The 17545-nt window shown below is 45.6% G+C and overlaps 1 protein-coding gene across 1 annotated transcript in view; it reads right to left on the reverse strand.

Moving 5' to 3' along the window:
* LOC126035452 (uncharacterized) overlaps positions 1 to 17545 on the reverse strand; it is a 293141-nt gene that overhangs the window by 62973 nt on the left and 212623 nt on the right. The gene's annotated exons all lie outside the window — the stretch shown is intronic.

Here is a 17545-nt window from a genome sequence, read left to right on the forward strand (position 1 = left end):
TGTGGGATGCAATCTGAAAACTATTAAGATAAATAGCAGTTAGTGAAGCTTCACTTTACAGCACAGCAGACACTGCTGAAACTGGGTATCTTTCTGAATCAGTTAAGCTACACAAAGTCAGAGCAACGGGGTAAGAGATTTCAATAGATATCTAAAACTTAATTGCTCCTCTCCATAGCAAGACATTTTAAATGTTTTACTATTTGTTGGTTCTTATTAGTGGTTTTTAAACCCAGGAATATAACTTGATTGCCTTCTTATGATGAACTGGATTGCCTGCTTATGGTGAAAACCAGGAATAACTCATCTGAAGTTGTGGTGTTCTCATGTGAGAGGTTGCTAATCAGACTCTGGTAAAGCAGATGAGAGTAGTTTCCTTTTCTTTGGCTACTTCTGTGCTCTAAGCAACATGAAGAAGATTAAGTGTCTCTCCACATTTTTTACGGAAACCAACAGCCACTATGCAGACTACTTGCTGAACATTGTCTTCCAAAATCCCCATCTGACAGAGTAACAGCATGGGGAAAAAAAGATAATCCTGTAGTAATCGGGAAGTCCTCCACCTTCAGTTAGGTCTTCCTTCTTAAAATATGGTAATTAATCTAACAAGTAGGGAAAATTGAGAAAAAGGAATTCCCCTTGTTACCATGGAAATTGCAACTTGGATGACTGACAAAGGAAAATAGATTTGTTGTATTAATAACTTCAGCAGCTGAAGAGGACACCATATTTATAGAATCAGAGAATCACAGAATAAAGGTTGGAAGGGACCTCTGGAGGTCATCTAGTCCAACCTCCTGTTCAAAATGGGTCCAACTAGATCAGATTGCTCAGGATATTGACCAGTTGAGTTTTGAATATCTCCCAAGGATGGAGATTCCAGTCTCTTTGGGCAACCTGTTCCACTGCCTGACCACCAATAAGAATTGTTTCTTATTCCTGTGTTTCGACTTCTGCCTGTTGCGTCCTGTCTTGTCACTGTGCACTTCCAGGAAGAGTCTGTCTCTGTCTTCTCTATATCTTCCCATGAGACAGTTGTAGACAGCACTTAAATATTCTCTGCAAAGTTAATTTCCAACCACTCATCCCCCTCTCTGTAGTGTTGCATGAGGTTATTCCATACCAGGACTTTGGACTTGTTCTTGTTAAACGATCTGAGGTTCCTGTTACCCTATTTCTCCTGCCTGTTGAGAATTTCAGGTCCCTCTCAGCATGCCCTCCAGCATATCAGCCACTCCTCTGTCTTGGTATCATCTGCAGGCTTGCTGAGGGTGAACTTCCTATCGTCCAGGTCATTAACAAAGATGTTAAACAGTATGGGTCTCAGTATCTGTCCCTGAGGGACACAGTGATTAACCAGCCAACAGTTGGACTTTGTATCCCTGATCACACAACCCCTTGAGCCCAGCAATCCTGTCAATTCTCCACCTAATTGACCATCTGCTTATCTGGTCCATATCTCACTGATTTCAATATTAGGATACTGTGGGAGACCATGTCAAAAAGACCTTGCAAAGTGCAGTGCAGTCATCTCATCATAGGAGTTGGTCGGTTTAATGTCAGTGGCCTTTGAGCTGCTAAAGATACATATTGATTTATTGATTTTTGCCTGCTTCTTTTCATCCAGTAGTTTTGACCCTGGTATTTATACTCAGTTAAAGCTTCTGGTTTCTGTTGTTCAGTTGACCTGGTACTGTTTGACAACTTGGAGATTGTGTCGAATGAGTGAAGGGAGGAACAGGAGCCCATGAAGGGAGACCTGCACCATCTTAAGGCTCCTGATAGGTGGTACAACACAGTCGCATTTGACACAGACTTTTCAGTCAGAATGCTACTTGTCTCTACTTGCCAGGATCCCTAGCTGGCTGAAGTCTCTGGGAAGGCACTATGTCCTCTCCTCCTCTGAAAAGAAAAAATATTATGTATTGTGCTTGCATAGCCAAGATGTATGATAGAAGATGTAGTTTAGTCATTGCTGATTGATAGACAACACTTTGCAAAGGGACCATTCAGAAAAGAAGTCTTTAATTTCAGATGAAATATATTAAACTTCAACCACAAAGAAAACCTTTACTGATTTTGAAGAATTCCATGATTTGGGGGGAAAAAAAAGTTTTTTATTCTTCATGGAAAACAGAAAACCTTTGGGGAAAAAATTCATCAAAAATTCAGTTTTCTGCTGAAGAGCAGTTTAGCTAGAAAATATTTCCAATCTGTCAGCTAAGGCTTGGTGTAGTGAGTCAATGGAACCTAACTGACAAGTAAGTCCTGTCATTTAAATGTAAAGATAGAACTAATGGCATGTACACTTTGTAAAAATCTCCAAAGTCACTCTAATAATAAAATGCCTGCTTGCAAGCCTCTATTGAAACATTTGTTGAAATTATTTGAATGAACATTTCCAATATATGTTTGAAAATCCAAACTGTGCACACACCACCAACAACCTTGGTAACATAATTTATTATTCATACAAAACAAGTAGGATAATGTGGATAGTTCTCTTCCTTACAACATTCCTATAATGAAGGAAAGCCACACAGATTTAGAAATGTTAACAATAGTCGTGTGATGTTAGGGGGACCAAGTAAAATAATTGCCCAATATCTCTGATTCATCAGACCTCAGAGCTGTTTACCCTGTCCCCTACATCCATGTGACCTCATAAATGCCTGACACGCTCTAACAAATGTACATTACATTCTTTCTCAGGGTATTGTAGCTACTTCCTTGTACCTTACAGTAAAAGTGTTAGAATAGTAGCTCATGTATCATTATCCTTGCATGACATCAGTTCTTGCAAATATCTTCCTAGCATTTATCTTAGTGGTTTCCATTTGAATTTGTGTAAACATTTTGTGCTATTAAACTAGAAGTCACTTAATTTTGCACCTGTCCCTTCCTCAGTTTAAATAATACACACATATTTCTCCTTCCTGCTATTGTTCTCCCATATAGGAAAACTAAGGAGGTTTAGAGTGTGCAAATTGTAAAGGAAATTACATTAAAGTATATTGGAAAAGCACATAATAAATGAGTTAGCAAGTGCCTCAGTTTGCTATAGAAAGAATCCAACCATCAGTATGTGGTGGGTTGACCCTGGATGGATGCCAGGTGCCCACCAAAGCCGTTCTATCACTCCCCTCTTCTCAGCTGGAAAGGGGAAAGAAAATATAACAAAAGGCTCATTGATCGAGATAAGGACAGGGAGATATCATTCACTAATTACCATCACAGGCAAAACAGACTCAACTTGGGGAAAATTAACTTAATTTATTGCCAATCAACCAGAGTAGGATAATGAGAAATAAAACCAAATCTCAAAACACCTTCCCTCCACCCCTCCCTTCTTCCTGGGCACAGCTTCACTCCCAGATTCTCTATCTACCCCCTCCAGCAGCGCAGGGGGATGGGGAATGGGGGTTACTGTCACTTCATCACACATTGTCTCTGCCACTTCATCCTCCTCAGGAACAGGACTCATCACACTCTTCCCCTGCTCCAGCGTGGGGATCCTCCCATGGGAGACAGTTCTCCATGAACTTCTCCAGCATGGGTCCTTCCCACGGGCTGCAGTTCTTCACAAACCGCTCCAGCATGGGTCCCTTCCACAGGGTGCAGTCTTCAGGAGCAGACTGTTCCAGCGTGGGTTCCCCACAGGGTCACAAGTCCTGCCAGAAAACCTGCTCCAACGTGGGCTCCTGTGTCCACAGATCCACAGGTCCTGCCAGGAACCTGCTCCAGTGCGGGCTTTCCACAGGGTCACAGCCTCCTTCGGGAACCCACCTGCTCCGGCGTGGGGTCCTCCACGGGCTGCAGGTGGATATCTGCTCCACCGTTAACCTCCATGGGCTGCAGGGAGACAGCCTGCCTCACCATGGTCTTCACCACAGGCTGCAGGGGAATCTCCGCTCCGGTGCCTGGAGCATCTCCTCCCCCTCCTTCTTCCCTGACCTTGGTGTCCGCAGGGTTGTTTCCCTTACATGTTCTCACTACTCTCTCTGGCTGCAGTTTCTGTGCCCACTGCAACTTTTTTCCCTTAAATATGTTATCACAGAGGTGTTACCACTATCGCTGATTGGCTTGGCCTTGGTCAGCAGTAGGTCTGTCTTAGAGCAGGTTGGTATGGGCTCTGTCGGACACAGGGGAAGCTTCTAGCAGCTTCTCACAGAAACCACCCCTGTAACCCCCCCTGCTACCACCCCCCCCCCTTGCCACGCAAACCCAATACACAGTATCAAAGACTTTTTTCCATAAATTGCATTTATGGGGGTTTTTTTTGCATGTAGTCAACATCCAATTTCTATTTCACCCAATGGGAACAGGGTTATTTGTTTTCTTTCCCCAACACCAACAAAACCCATGAAGAGCAATGATTTATACATTCTGTTTATTCAGTGTCCCCATGTATGACATTAACCATGTGAGATTATTTAACACGTGGATGGGAGGAAGGTTAAATCAATAGTGATGGAGCTGTGGGGGCTTCAAAGGAGGAGATCTCGAGACACAAAGAAACATTTTGAGCAACACAATTGAAATGTGGCACTAACAAATGTTAAGTGCCTGACACAATGAATTGCAGAGTCTCAGTGCAGAGAGATCTTGATAAATGTAAGGTTTGGGCCAACAGGTAGGTCATGAGTTTCAATAAAGAAAAGTGGAAGAAGCCCATGCACTGGTACGACTGGGAATGGACTGGCAACAAGAGTGCTCTTGTTGCATATAAGGCAAACCTGGCTGATGTGCTGGGCTACATTATGAGGGGTACAGCTAGCAGATCAAGGAAATATATTATCACACACTATTCTGTGCTGGTGAGTCTGGCTCTGGAATATTGCCTCCAGTTTTATTCATCTCCCTTCAAGAAGGATGTGGACAAACTGGAAAGAGTCCAGCAGAGGGCTACCAACGGGGCCAGGGGCCTACAGCATATAGGCTGTGAAGAAAGGCTGAAGGATTTACTTAACCTAGTGAAGAGGAGGCTAAGGGGTGATCTAATAGCTACCTATCACTACTTGAAGGGCAATTACAATGATGACAGACAAATTCATGGTAGTGCTAGATGATATAAAAGAGGCAGTGGCCAGAAATTGTGGCTTGGGAGGTTCAGGTTGTACATTAGGGGCATTAGAAAGGATGTCTTTACTAGCAAAAACTAGTGCACCACTGGAACAGGTTGCCCAGAGTTGCACTCAGACCACGGATGATTTTCAGACTTCGCTAAAAAAGCCATGGCTGATATGTTTTAGTCTGATAAATAGTCTCACTTGAAGTAGGAGATGGGACTAAATGACCACCAGTGGCCCTTTCAGCCCACATTTCTAAGTTCCTGTGAAATAAATTGATCTGAAATTTGTCTACTTTAATGCCACCAATAAATCCAGACCTGGAAGATATATAACACAATATGTTATTCATAGAATCATAGAATGGTTTGGGTAGAATCATAGAATCATTTAGGTTGGAAAAGACCCTTAAGAACATCGAATCCAACCATTAACCTAACACTGCCAAGTCCACCACTAAACCATGTCCCTAAGTGCCACATCTACACATCTTTTAAATACCTCCAGGGATGGTGACTCAACCACTTCCCTGGGGAGCCTGTTCCAATGCCTGACAACCCTTTCAGTGAAGAACATTTTCCTAATATGCAATCTAAACCTCTCTTGGTGCAACTTGAGGCCATTTCCTTTCATCCTATTGCTTGCTACTTGGCGAAAAAGACTGACACCCACCTGGCTACAACCTCCTTTCAGGTAGTTATAGAGAGTGATAAGGTCTCCCCTCAGCCTCCTTTCCTCCAGACTAAACAACCCCAGTTCCCTCAGTGTCATGACCCGGGCTGGACAGACCAGGGAGTCGCATTGAATTCGGAATTCCCTCGGGCTAAATTAAGGTGAAACGACACCACACGATCAGTTAAACATTTTATTCATGACAGAAGGGTGGCGGGGTTTCTCACAACAGGAATTGGCATAAGACTACCTCAGTGAACCGTGTAACCTGTGGTAACCCTATACATCAATTCAGGGAAGACAATTAGGAGAGCCCTCCTGTTAAGTCACAAGGTTCAGAGTGGACCCCCTTGCTTTCTAGACTCCTTCTCAGAGAAGAGCCTAGGGGCTGCTGGATCCACTCTTTAGTCCCAGACTTGGTCAAAGGTTTTATGTCTTAAAGGGATGAGGTGTAGGGATTATGGAAAAGGAAAGAGAGAGCAAGACAGAGAGAGGAAAAGGAAGAGAGAAAGATTTCACCGGTCCTGGGTCCAGCGATGGTTCAGTCAGTCAAGGGGTCCAGTCAGTGGAGGGGTCCAGTTCCAGTGGGCTTGCACCCCTGGGGCTTCAGTTTGTGTCCTTTTATCATCATTGCCCCTCCTTCGGTTGGGCACTCAAACACATTAGGCTAACTAGGTGTCATGAGCAGTTTGTGAGCCTTTGGGCTTGGGGGTCCTTTGGGGAGTAAGTTCCCCTTCCCTGCAGATGTGATCTTTTGTCAGGCATGGTGAGCTGCCTTGCTCAGCATATCAGAACAGCACATCAGAACACAGACCTGTTCACCCTCCAGCATGCCCTCCCTGTCCTGTTGCTGATCAGCTTCTTTTCACCTGTGGTTCCTTGTTATGCAGGGTTTGTTGTTATACAGAGTTTGTCCTTAAGCAGAACTTGCCCCACCACAATGTTTTAAACATTAACTCTTTCGGTCTCACACTCAGCCACTCCTCATAAGACTTGTTCTCTAGACCCTTCAACAGATTCATTGCCCTTCCTTGGACATGCTCTAGCACCTCAATGTCTTTCCTGTAGTGAGGGGCCCAAAACCAAACACAGTATTTGAGGGGCAGTGTTGGGAAGTGGCTTGCTGAAAAAGGACATGGGCCTGTGGAAAAGTTGTGCGAGCAGAGTTCTGTGTGAAAGAATGTCAGTTTGAGCAACAAGACTAGGCCTTGGCTGAAAATAGCTGGCTTTACTGATATTGGGAGAAAAACAACAGCTGGTCTCGCTGTTATCAGGAGAAAGACAGGGACGGTGTGACCTTGGCATAACTTCACAAGTAACTTTTGAAGAAGTTCTCATGAGAAAGTTACTGAACACGCGTAGCTGCCAACCACAAGTGGGTGTGTTTTAGTAATGAATAAACATTAGCAATGTACCAATCATATTAGGACTAGTAGGCATAATTATCGCAAACTGCATAAATATGAGCTATCCGTGCAAATAAAGTTGAATCACTTCTATCACTCATATTGGGTCGACTTATGTGCATTCCTCCGCCGCTCCAACAAATGGTGCCCAACGTGGGGCCGAAGAAAGGGGAATTGGAGCGACGGACACTGAGAAGCACCGGTAGCAGCGACCGGGGGGCAAAAGATTAACCGAACGCTGATCGTCTTGGTTGGTGTGTTAACTCTCGTGCCTGGACCGTCCAAAAGGGGTTCGCCGTCAGTGAGGGCTACTGGAAAAAGGCTGCAAAGACTTTTTAACCGAGGTGCCTTAATCAAGGTAGCACCAAGGAGTATCAAGAAGCCGGCCGGCAATGGATCAAGAGGTAGCCCTAAAATTATTACAGTGCTTTTTAGAAAAGCGGGGAGTAAATTGCGTTAAGCAAGTTTTGGGATTATTTGCTTTAGGTCGTGTTAAGGGATGCTTTAAGAATCCGGATTTATTATTTAAGGAGAGTGAATGGCGTAGATTAGGAGACGTATTATGGGATATGGTAATTGACGATGATAAATCAGCTAAAAAATAATGAAGCAAGGACAGAAACCTTTCAATTAGTGTGGGTACAGCTTTTGAGCTTAGTACCTGGAATTCTATCGGAACCTCCCTATGGGATGAAATTAGTGACGGGTCTAAAGAAGTTAAAGATCTTGCAACTTTATGGAAATTGATTAAGACAACTCTGTAAAAAATGAAAGCAGATCGTAAAGCATCTGCGTCTGCTTTTGCTGCTCTCTCTCTCCAACCGCAAGCGAAAGGGAAAAGCGGGGAGAAAAACATAATGCAGCGAGAGAGACTTTTTGGAGCTTGTTTGCCTGCTCTTGTGCCCTTGACTTCTGCTCTACTCCCTGGGACTGCCGATATTAATCAGCCATCTGACAGTTCCTAAGCCTCCCTAACCATACGATTAAAGGAAACCCTACAGAATCAGGGAGTGAGTAAAAATCTGCCTACGAAAACACAGCCCCCAGATACCACCGTTCAACATGAACAAATTATACCTAGCATATACCCTGATTCAAATAATGCAAACAAGGACTTGGCTACTCTAATAATAGAACAAAAAGAGACAATGTTAGAATTGTTAAAGGAAATGCGGAAAAGAGACGGGGAAACCAACCGCACCCGTGATAGATGCGGAGTCGCTTGTAATAGCTGCTGCAGAAGAAAGGCAGAGACATTGGATTAAGCAAGCCTGGATTGCTCAAAAACAAAAAGAGGGAGAAAGATTTAAACAGAGACCTACAGTGGATTCAACCTTGTTTTGGTATTACAAATACAGACTTACAGCCGCTGCTGGATTTATTGAGGGGCAGCGATAGCTTAACTTCTACAAGACAACTAAGTGCACCGGGACGGCAAGCCTTGACAGCAATTGGACAAAAAAATCACATCATCCATGTCTGGCAGATACGTTCCTGATTTACCCATAAATTTGAAACCTTATGCTGAGATTGATATGGAACACACTGACTGTAGTAAGCAGCATGACAGTGACACCGGTGATTGATCCACATCGGTTAACGCCATGGGGCAGTAAGAATGTTTGGGTGTCACTAGCTAAAGCTATTAATCAAATCTCTTTTTGTGTGTCATTGGCATTACCTGAACAGTCTTTTATTCTTATGTATTTTATTCTTACGTATAATGTTTTTACTGTGTTTAATTAATTGTGTTCACAGATCTTTGCAAAGGGCAGTACAGCAGGTGTTAAAATTTTACCTCAATCTATACACAAACAAATAGATTGGCTGAAGAAACATACACAAAGATCCAGCAAGAAACTAGTTGGTTTGATGGGGTGTTACAGTCAATATTTGGCGGGATAACACCACGGCTAATGTCATTGATTAAGGAAGCCTTACGATGGTTGGGTATATTGATATTAATCTGTGTAATAGTTAAAATCGCATATGGGTGCATGATGAAAGGAGTCTCAAAGCTGACACACCAAGCTCTACTCGCACAAAAAGAAAAAGGGGGAATTGTTGGGAAGTGGCTTGCTGAAAAAGGACATGGGCCTGTGGAAAAGTTGTGCGAGCAGAGTTCTGTGTGAAAGAATGTCAGTTTGAGCAACAAGACTAGGCCTTGGCTGAAAATAGCTGGCTTTACTGATATTGGGAGAAAAACAACAGCTGGTCTCGCTGTTATCAGGAGAAAGACAGGGACGGTGTGACCTTGGCATAACTTCACAAGTAACTTTTGAAGAAGTTCTCATGAGAAAGTTACTGAACACGCGTAGCTGCCAACCACAAGTGGGTGTGTTTTAGTAATGAATAAACATTAGCAATGTACCAATCATATTAGGACTAGTAGGCATAATTATCGCAAACTGTATAAATATGAGCTATCCGTGCAAATAAAGTTGAATCACTTCTATCACTCATATTGGGTCGACTTATGTGCATTCCTCCGCCGCTCCAACAGGGCAGCTTCACCAGTGCCGAGTACGGGGGAACAATCACTTCACTGCTCCTGCTGGCCACACTATTTCTGATGCAGGCCAGGATGCCGTTGGCCTTCTTGGCCACCTGGGCACACTGCTGGCTCATATTCAGCCAGCTGTCAACCAGCACCCCCAGATCTTTTTCTGCCAGGCAGCTTTCCAGTCACTCTTCCCCAAGCCTGTAGTGCTGCATGGGGTTGTTGTGACCCAAGTGCAGGAAGCGGTGCTTAGCCTTTTTGAACCTCATACAGTTGGCCTCAGCCCATTGATCCAGCCTGTCCAGATCCCTCTGTAGAGCCTTTCTACCCTCAAGCAGATCAACACTCCCTCCCAACTTGGTGTCATCTGCAAACTTACTGAGGGTGCACTTGATCCCCTTGTCCAGATCATTGATAAGGATATTTAAGAGAACTGGCCCCAATACTGAGCCCTGGAGAACACCACTTGTGACCAGCCGCCAACTGGATTTAACTCCATTCACTACCACTCTTTGGCCTGGCCATCCAGACAGTTTTTTACCCAGCAAAGAATACACCAGTCCAAGCCATGGGCAGCCAGTTTCTCCAGGAGAATGCTGTTGGAAACGGTGTGAAAGGCTTTATTACAGTCCAGGTAAACAATATCCACAGCCTGTCCCTCATCCACTAAGCTGATGACCTTGTCATAGAAGATCAGGTTGGTCAAGCAGGACCCGCCTTTCATAAACCCATGCTGACTGGGTCTAATCCCCTGGTTGTCCTGTATGTGCCTTGTGATGGTATTCAAGATGATCTGCTCCATAACCTTCCCTGGCACCGAGGTCAGGCTGACAGACCTGTAGTTCCCTGGATCGTCCTTCCAGCCCTTCTTGTTCCACGGACATCAACGAAGTTTAAGAACTTATTCATGGAGACCCCTGTGCAGCAGGTCATGGACTCAATGGATGGGAATGCCTGGTTTCCACAGATTGGGCATTCACCCTCATTGCCACCCCAGTAATCACAAATTCTGGGGTCCCTGAATACAGACTGGTGTAGTATTATCTGATTTACTGTTAGACGTTGATAGTGTCAGACATGCTACGCTACGAAATAGAGCTGCAATTGATTTTTTTGCTTTTGGCACAAGGATATGGTTGTGATGAGTTTGAAGGGATGTGTTGTATGAATCTATCCGATCACTCAGAATCCATTTACAGTAGCATTCAACAATTAAAGAGGGAAGTCAGGAAGTTGACAGAAAGCGATGAGTTAGATTGGCTAACAAAGATGTTCGAGGGTAGGGGATTGTCTGGATGGTTGATATCTCTGCTCAAGACTGTGGGGGTAGTGATCTTGATTGTGATAACTGTGCTCCTAATGTTGCCCTGTCTTCTCAGCCTTCTGCAAAGGGCCCTGCAGAGGGCCGCCAGAGCAATATTTTTAGCACAAATACAAAAAGGGGGAATTGTTGGGGAATGCAGCGGGTCTGCAGAATGCCTGACGATGCATGAGCAGCGTGACCTTGAGCAGCTTGTAGTGTATCCTTGAGAGTCTGGAAAGTCCCGAGAAGAGCTGTGCAAACAAGACAATGATAAGAGGAACCGTCCTGACAACTCGGCAGGGAAACTGTTACCCAATCATGAACTGTTAGTTACTAAACCAATCATATATGAACACATACTTTGAAGAAGGTAATAAAAAGGCTTGTTAGAACAATAAAGTAGCCATTTTGCACAATCTGCTGCTTGTCGTGTCCGTCTCTACTGTGACACCACCCCTGGCCATGGACTTGTTGGAGTCAAATGAATAAGTAAGTGAGTGCATTAATTACCAATGTGAGGTATCATCACTTACAGCTTACTGTGTTTTGCTGTACTTGTATATAGTATATGCTCATTAGGAAATGTTTCTAGTTTTCTTACCTCTGTTCTTTGCGGTCATCTTGATCATCTTGATAAAACAACAGCTCTTGTAAGATCTGTTTTGCCCCTGAGGCAAAGCTCTACATTAAGATTAGCCCCAGCTGAAGCTGAACCCAGGAAGAGGGTGGCAGTCATTTGGGTGTGTCCTGGGTTCAGCTGGAATAGAGTTAATTCTTACAGGAACCTAGGAGGTGGGGGCATAGCCGGGGCAGCTGACCTGAACTAGCAAAGGAGCTATTCCATACCATGTGACATCATGCTCAGTATATAAATGGGGAGCAGGCCAGGGGGGTGGCCTCTGTTTTTGGTGGGGGAAGTGGTGGAGTGTCGGGTCCTGGGTGGTGAGCAGTTGCACTGTGCATCACTCTTTTTGTATACTTTTTCATTAGTACCGTTGTTGTTGTAATTTCTTTGTGTTTGTCCCAGTAAACTGCCTTTATCTCAACCCTCGAGGTTCCAGTTTCTTTTTTCTTTTCTCTCCTCCGTCTCCTCCCCATCCCACTGGAGGGGGGCGGAGGAGCGAGCGAGCGGCTGCATGGTCCTTTGTTACCGGCTGGGTTGAAACCATGACAGTCCTTTTTGGTGACCAACGTGGGGCATGAAGGGTTGAGATAACGACAGATCTGGCCAGAGCGTGTTGAAACAAATTTGTCAAACGCATTTCTTAGATAAATAGATGTTAGTCACAATGTTGTTTCATTTGTTTACATGGTGGCGTTTTGTAAGCTCTTATATGCTCTATGTATTGCCTGTAGTTGTGTATCTCATCTCTGGGAGAGTGATTGGGATTATCATTTTGCTGTACTGGGCAATGTCGACTTGTGAAATGATTACATCACTGGTCATGAGGTTAAGCTGGAATCTGTATGAGGCAGTAATAACATTTCCATACTTTGGGCACCTTCTGTCGGATTTTATTAGTAATTACACCCCATCCATGGGGAAATTAGGTGGGGATACTTCCCCCGTCCGTTCACCTCCCTTTTCTCCCTCCGACTAATTACAACAGCTTTTGATAATTTTGAATATCCTTGGGATGCGCAAGCCAGTGTGCTGTTAGTGCTATGCCTCCTGAATATGTTTCAGGTCTTGTTTAGGGCTACAAAAAGGCTCTTTAAGAGTACCACTCAGAGATCTCCCCCAAAGCTGGATGTTCATGGGTGGCACAGCATGTGGGAGGATATGGGCAGGTATCTAGAGAACTTCTCACCTCCAGTGGCTTGGAATTTCACTCCCAAACAACTACAGAACCCTCATGAAATGGTAGAATATTTGAAAGGAAAATGCTGTGGCTATTCCAAAGACATACAACTCGCTGCACAGTGCTGGGCCCTGGCCAGTATCTACCAAACACTGCTTGATATTATGCAGCACCCTCGGGGGGAAAAGGGGGAAAAGATGGAAAACAGGACAACAAGCACCGTAGCTGCCCCTACCACGACAACATGTACCATGACTACCCCAACCCCGGTGACAGACACTGCAGCTAAACCAGAGAACCAACCTGTGCCAGTATCAGTTGCCCCTGTACAGAAAAAGAAACACACAAAGAAATCAGTTTGCTTAGCGAGAGATGAAGATGAACCAGGGTCATCGTGTGAACAGGAGATAGAGGCAGAACCTGAAATAATTACCCGATCCCTATCCATGAGTGAGTTGCGTGACATGCGAAAAGATTTTAGCCGCCACCCAGGTGAGCACATTGTTACCTGGCTGCTCTGATGCTGGGATAGTGGGGCTAGTAGTGTGGAATTAGAGGGTAAGGAAGCCAAGCAGTTGGGATCTCTAGGGAAGGAGGCATCGACAAGGCGACTGGGAGAAAAACACAAGTCCTCAGCCTCTGGAGGCGACTTCTGTTAGGTGTAAAGGAAAGATACCCCTTCAGGGATGAAGTTACATGTCCCCAAGGCAAGTGGACCACCATGGAGAGAGGTATCCAGTACCTGAGAGAATTAGCCGTGCTGGAGGTGATTTATAATGATCCAGAAAATGCGCAGTCACCCACAGATCCAGATGAAGTCCAATGCACACAGCCCATGTGGCGGAAGTTTCTACAAAGTGCACCACCAACCTATGCCAACTCATTGGCAGTAATGTCCTGGAGAGAAGGCTATGGACAAACGGTGGATGAATTGGCTGTCCAACTCCGGCAATACGAGGGAAGTCTCTCTTCCTCCCTACGGGCCTGTGTCTCAGCTGTAGAGGAGTTGTCCCGAGAGTTCCAGCAATTCAAAGTGGATCTGTCCTCCTCCTCACCTGTACAGGCTCGCATCGCAGTTATTGGGAGTAAGCGTTCCTCTGCCCAAGAGAGAGGAGACAGAAAGTACACATGATGGGCTAACCTGTGGTTTTACCTGCGTGACCATGGAGAGGACATGAGGAAGTGGGATAGAAAACCTACCTCAGTCTTGGATGCACGGGTACAGGAGTTGCGAAAAAAAAGCAACCAGGAAAGAGGATTCTTCTTGGAAAACTGCTGCTCCAGTTTCCCGTGAGCAGTCCCCCAGACGCAGTAGATGGGCTGATCTCATTTCTGATCCCCTTGAAGGGACTTCTGATTCACGTGTGTGAAAAGTGAGTAACGGATATTCTAACCAGGTTTAGAGGGGCCCTGCCTCCAGCCAGGTGGAGGAGAGGGACAAACGAGTCTACTGGACAGTGTGGATTCGATGGCCTGGCACATCAGACCCACAGGAATATAAGGCTCTAGTGGACACTGGTGCAAAATGTACCCTAATGCCATCAAGTTATAAAGGGGCAGAACCCATCTGTATCTCTGGTGTGACAGGGGGATCCCAAGAGCTAACTGTATTGGAAGCTGAAATGAGTCTAACCAGGAATGAATGGCATAAACACCCTATTGTGACTGGCCCAGAGGCCCCGTGCATCCTTGGTATAGATTATCTCCGGAGGGGGTATTTCAAGGACCCAAAAGGGTACCTTTGGGCCTTTGGTATAGCTGCATTGGAGACGGAGGAGACTGAACATCTGTCTACCCTGCCGGGTCTCTCCCAAGACCCTTCGGTTGTGGGGTTGCTGAAGGTTGAAGAACAACAGGTGCCAGTTACAACCACGACGGTGCACTGGCAGCAATATCGCACCAACCGAGACTCCCTGATCCCCATCCATAAGCTGATTTGCCAATTGGAGAGCCAAGGAGTGATCAGCAAGACTCACTCACCCTTTAATAGTCCCATATGGCCCGTGCAGAAATCCAATGGGGAATGGCGACTAACAGTAGATTATCGTGGGCTGAATGATGTCACGCCACCGCTGAGCGCTGCTGTACCAGATATGTTAGAGCTTCAATATGAACTGGAATCAAAGGCAGCTACTGGTATGCCACAAGTGACATTGCTAATGCATTTTTCTGCATTTCTTTGGCAGCGGAGTGCAGGCCTCAGTTTGCTTTCACTTGGAGGGGCGTCCAGTACACCTGGAATCGACTGCCCCAGGGGTGGAAACACAGCCCCACCATTTGCCACGGACTGATCCAAGCTGCACTAGAAAAAGGTGAAGCTCCAGAGCACCTGCAATATATTGATGACATCATCGTATGGGGCAACACAGTAGCAGAAGTCTTTGAGAAAGGGAAGAAAATAATCCAAATCCTTTTGAAGGCTGGTTTTGCCATAAAAGAAAGTAAGGTCAAGGGACCTGCGCAGGAGATCCAGTTCTTAGGAGTAAAATGGCAAGACGGGCGTCGTCAGACCCCTGTGGACGTGATCAACAAAATAGCAGCTATGTCCTCACCGACTAATAAAAAGGAAACACAGGCTTTCTTAGGTGTTGTGGGTTTTTGGAGAATGCATATTCCACATTACAGTCAAATTGTAAGCCCTCTCTACCAAGTTACTCGGAAGAAGAATGATTTTAAATGGGGGCCTGAGCAACGACAAGCCTTTGAACAGATTAAGCAGGAGATTGTTCACGCAGTAGCTCTTAGGCCAGTCCGGCCAGGACAAGATATTAAAAATATGCTCTACACTGCAGCTGGGGAGAATGGCCCTACCTGGAGCCTTTGGCAGAAAGCACCTGGGGAGACCCGAGGCCAACCTCTGAGGTTTTGGAGTCAGGGATATCGAGGATCCGAGGCTCGCTATACTCCAACTGAAAAAGAGATCTTGGCAGCATATGAAGGAGTTCGAGCCACCTCAGAAGTGGTTGGTACTGAAACACAGCTCTTCTTAGCACCCTGACTGCCAGTGCTGGGCTGGATGTTCAAAGGGAAAGTTTCCTCTACACATCACGCAACTGACGCCACGTCGAGTAAGTGGATTGCACTGATCACACAGCAGGCTCGCATAGGAAACCCCAGTCACCCAGGAATGTTAGAAGTGATCACGGACTGGCCAGAAGGCAAAGATTTTGGAATGTCGCCAGAGGAGGAGGTGGCACGGGCTGAAGAGGCCCCGCTGTATAATAAACTCCCAGAAAATGAGAGGCAATATGCCCTGTTCACTGATGGGTCCTGTCGCACTGTGGGAAAACATCGAAGGTGGAAGGCTGCTGTATGGAGTCCTACATGACTAGTCGCAGAAACCGCTGAAGGAGAAGGTGAATCGAGTCAGTTTGCAGAGGTGAAAGCCATCCAGCTAGCGTTAGGCATTGCTGAAAGAGAAAAGTGGCCAGTGCTCTATCTCTATCCTGACTCATGGATGGTGGCAAATGCCCTATGGGGGTGGCTACAGCAATGGAAGAAGGGCAATTGGCAGCGCAGAGGTAAACCCATCTGGGCTGCCGCACTGTGGGAAGATATTGCTAGATAGAGAAGCTAGTGGTAAAAGTACGTCACGTAGATGCTCATGTACCCAAGAGTCGAGCCACTGAAGAACATCAAAACAACCAGCAGGCAGATCAAGCTGCCAAGATTGAAGTGTCTCAGGTGGACCTGGACTGGCAACGTAGGGGTGAGCTATTTATGACTCGGTGGGCCCACGATACCTCAGGCCATCAGGGAAGAGATGCAACATATAGATGGGCTCGAGATCGAGGGGTGGACTTGACCATGGACACTATCACACAGGTCATCCATGAATGTGAAACATTTGCTGCAATTAAGCAAGGCAAGCGGCAAAATCCCCTGTCGCATGGAGGGCGATGGCTGAAATATAAACAGTGGGAGGCCTGACAGATTGACTATATCACACTCCCACGAACACGCCAAGGCAATTGCCATGTGCTTACAATGGTGGAAGAAACCACTGGATGGCTGGAAACATACCCTGTGTCCCATGCCACTGCGCAGAACACTATCCTGGGCCTGGAAGAGAAAATTTTATGGCAATATGGCACCCCAGAAAGAATCGAGTCGGACAACGGGACTCACTTCCGAAACAACCTCGTAGACACCTGGGCCAAAGAACATGGCATTGAGTGGGTATATCACAGCCCTTATCACGCACCGGCCTCTGTAAAAATTGAACGATACAATGGACTGCTGAAAACTACATTGAGAGCGATGGGGGGTGGAACTTTCAAACATTGGGATACACATTTAACAAAAGCCACCTGGTTAGTTAATACTAGAGGATCCACCAATCGGGCTGGCCCCGCCCAACCAAGAGTTCCACATACTGTAGAAGGGGATAAAGTCCCTGTAGTGCACATGAGGAGTATGTTAGGAAAGACAGTCTGGGTTAGTCCTCCCTCAAGCAGAGGCAAACCCATTCAAGGGGTTGTTTTTGCTCAGGGACCTGTGTACATCTGGTGGGTGATGCAGAAGGATGGGGAAGTTCAATGTGTACGTCAGGGAGATTTGATTTTGGGAGAGAATAGCCAGTGAATTGGGCTGTATGATATTTAACTGCTAATTAACCTGCCAATGTATGTCATTTTATCTATAGTGTCTATATGCCATATCAAGGGTATTATTGTGAGAATTATCCAAATGACTACAGGATGGACTTTTGAAACTGAGCCAAGTACAACAGCGATAGAACTTGAACTGGCACCCAGCAATTTCCTCAAGATCAACATCTTCGACTTGCAGAC

The sequence above is a fragment of the Accipiter gentilis genome, chromosome W (genome assembly GCF_929443795.1).
Source record: "Accipiter gentilis chromosome W, bAccGen1.1, whole genome shotgun sequence".
Classification (NCBI taxonomy): Eukaryota; Metazoa; Chordata; class Aves; order Accipitriformes; family Accipitridae; genus Astur; species Astur gentilis.